Below are 3,548 nucleotides of genomic sequence, written 5' to 3' on the forward strand. Positions count from 1 at the left end.
CAACATCCATTTTACTCTTCAGCACACTTCTCCAGCTCAGTGCCCAACACTAGTATTGAACCTAAACAGGGCTCATGAAGAGGATTAATGCTCATCATACCAAACAGCAGTAGCCTCCATCCCTATCCACCTAAGTAGTAGAATTAATATTACAGAGAGAATCTTTTTTTCTACTGAATCTCCCCACTTTCCATTTTGTTTCTCCCTCTTCCCTGGAAAATAAGCAGGAGATGAAGAGTTGAGTAGTTGGAATCATCTATCAATGTCAAAATTGTGATTTCAATTCAAATCAACTCTTCTGTTGAATGAGATGAATATTTTTATCCAAAAGGCAACACTGTAGTATAGAAATTGTTATTTTAAGAGGCAAAAACTTGGGGGCTAGACCTTCTTTTTAGAATTAATTTATACCAAACTTCAGTAATTTGTTCTGAGGAAGTGAAATTATTGTCAGAAAAGCAACAGAGTGTCTTTGACAAAAACATGTAGTCAAGGAGCACAAGAATTTTAGGAACAGTAGACAAAATGACTTAAACTAGGGAAAAAAAAAAGATTTTACTGAAGTCTTCTTTAGGTTCACTCTTATTTGACCTGCTCCCAATAGTGAGAGGAAAATAAATAGCTTTCTGGTCATACTTTAATGGTTTCAAGCTCTAAATATTGAAGCACTAAAGAACTAAATGGTCGATATTTCCAAAGGTTTACAGGTCCTCAGAAGTATCTCACTTACACATAGAAAGTAATTTTCTTAGATTGCAAGATCTGGTTTGCAATTTTGAAAGTCCATTTAAGGGTCTGAAAAAAGTATTCACAGCAAGTATGATAAAGTGGTAAACTAGTAGGATAGCTATTTATCTGATTTTATACTATCTGTAGTTTCACCTGGACTGCTCCCACACAGTGATAATACTATACCGCATCAGACATTTTTATCCAGCACTTTAATGTGCTCCGCCTCCAACGGCAAAGAATCTTATTTTACTTAAGTAATGTCAATCATTCAATAGTATTTATCAAATGCTTCCTGTGTGCAAAGCACTGTACTGAGCTCTTGAGAGAGCACAATACAATTAGTAGACATGATCCCTGTTCACAAGGACTTTACAGACTAGACAGAAGATAGATAATTAAATGTCATAATAATAATAATCATCATCATATTTGTTAAAGACTTACTATTTGCCAAACACTGTTCTAAGCGCTGGGGTCAATACAAGGTAATCAGGTTGTCCAACGTGGGGCTCACAGTCTTAATCACCATTTTACAAATAAGGTAGCTGAGGCACAGAGAAGTTAAGTGACTTGCCCAAAGTCACACAGCTGACAAGTGGCAGAAGCAGGATTAGAACCCATGGCCACTGGCTCCCAAGCCCGTGCTCTTTCCTCTAAGCCATGCTGCATCTCATGTTTTGTCTGTTGCTTCCACCCAATAAATGCAAGAGCTGTGGTCTTTGTTTCTAATAAGGAAAGATTATAACTGTTGCTAATAATGGACAGAAGTAAAAATATTAGTCATTTCCTTACTGTAAATACACTGTGGCTTTAACTTTTGATATTTTAATTGATATTTGGTACTTTTATTTAATATACAGTGGGGGGGAGGGGTCAATAAGGTGTGTCTGTAATTTTTGAGTGCTATCAGTAGCTGCTTAGTTTGCAAGCCCAGCAGTCTCATGAGGCAGAATGGGACTTATCAGAAAGGGAGATGATATGGTATGGGTTAATAGAAAACAAAGCTATTAATAAATATCAAGTCAGAAAGGACAAGTTAAATGATAAGCCTGTTTTCTGTTTTGTTTTTTTTCATCAGCGAAGCCTTGCCCTTCTTCTACCTGCTGTCAATATTTCTGCCTCAGCACTGATCTCTAAGACTAAAAACCAATAAATCAGTAGTATTTAGTGAATACCTACTCTGAACAGAATTCTCTACTAAGCGTATTGGAGAGAACAAATCAAATTAGTGAAGACCTATAAGTGATTTGAATGTCCACCAGTTAGTGTTCTAGTGCTTTATTATTTAGAGTTTGAAAACATTACTATCTAGTTGGGGTGACAGACATTAAATTATAGATAAGAGAAAGAGGGGAAGCAGGGCATGTTCTTGAATTAGTATTTAAGACTACGTACTGAAGTGCTTTCCCCTCAGGATTGCACCTGGAGAGTTTCCAGTACTCTACCAGTCTTGGCTATGAGAGGGAGAGTCAATAAGAGGTGTACCCATTCCATTTCTAGCTTGGGCAGTGGCTAGTGAGTGGAAGGTAATCTGCTACAAGTCAAAACTCACCTGTGCTGGGCAGCAGCAGCACAGGAGACAGTCGAGGGAGGAGACTCAAGTTTAGACAATGGTAAACCACTTCTGTATTTTTACCAAGAAAACTCTATGGAATGTTTGCAGATGGTGGTGGGGTGTTCTGGGAGAGATGTGTCCATGGAGTCTTTATAGGTTGGAGACAGCTCAACAGCATAAGACAAGACAAAACTGAAGTGCTTGGGGAGATATTCATTCATTCATTCTATCGTATTTATTGAGCGCTTACTGTGTGCAGAGCACTGTACTAAGCGCTTGGGAAGTACAAGTTGGCAACATATAGAGATGGTCCCTACCCACCAGTGGGCTCACAGTCTAGAAGATATAAGCAGAGGGGATTAGAAATTCATCAGAGAAGCAACCTGAAGAAGATAGGATTTCAGAAAAGCTTTGAAAATGGGGAAAGCAGTCATCTGTTGGATGTGAAGGAGGGGGTGATAGGGGAAAGGGTATGAGTTAGAGACAGGGGAATGAGAACAAGGCACAAAAGTAGATTAGCTAGAGACAAATGAGGAGTGGGAGCTTGGGTGAAATGGGAGAAGAAAGTGGATAATCAGTGGTAATTTCTGAGCACTTACTAGGTGCATAGCACTGTGGTAATCTCCCGGGAGAATACTCAGAAGAGTAGATAGACACAATTTCTGCCCTGCAGGAGTTTATAATCTAGTGATTGCAGCAGGCCTGCACCCTAAAAAAAGCCTATATAGGACTATCTAGGACTCTTCTCTCTAAATCCCAAGGAGAATAAATATTTTCTATAAAATTTATCTTTTTTTGGCAATAAATCTCTGAAATGGATATCTTCAAAGGTTTGGGTCTATATATCTTCAAATAATCTTAGAGGAATAATTCACATAGTTCAGTGACCCCATGAAGAAAATAAATTAATAATTTTACTGCTTCAAATTTCTGCCTTTATCAAATAAAAAACCTAACAAGGAACCGTATAGATATTCCAGAAGGTCTTGGCCTCCTGGATGACAGACGTCAACCAATACTGATTTGGGAATTAGTACTAAAGTTTTGGGGGTTTTGTTGCTTTTTTTTATGGTATTCACTAAGTGCTTACTATGTGCCAGACACTGTACTAAGCACTGGGGTAGATACAAGATAATCTGTTTGGACACAGTCCCTGTCCCACCTAGAGCTCACAGTTTAATACCCATTTTGCATATGAGGTAACTGCAGCACAGAGAAGTGAAGTGACTTGTCCAAGGTCACTCAGCAGACAAGTGGAGGA

At 38.5% G+C, this 3,548-nt stretch overlaps 1 non-coding gene across 1 annotated transcript; it reads left to right on the plus strand.

Annotated features, from left to right (window-relative positions):
* Positions 1–2,136: 2,136 nt before the first annotated feature.
* Positions 2,137–2,274, plus strand: LOC119924945. Its single transcript, XR_005449622.1, has one exon. It is a non-coding gene; the product is annotated as a small nucleolar RNA SNORA7 (small nucleolar RNA).
* The last annotated feature ends 1,274 nt before the right edge of the window (positions 2,275–3,548 follow it).

This window comes from Tachyglossus aculeatus, chromosome 2, assembly GCF_015852505.1.
Source record: "Tachyglossus aculeatus isolate mTacAcu1 chromosome 2, mTacAcu1.pri, whole genome shotgun sequence".
NCBI classification, from domain to species: Eukaryota; Metazoa; Chordata; class Mammalia; order Monotremata; family Tachyglossidae; genus Tachyglossus; species Tachyglossus aculeatus.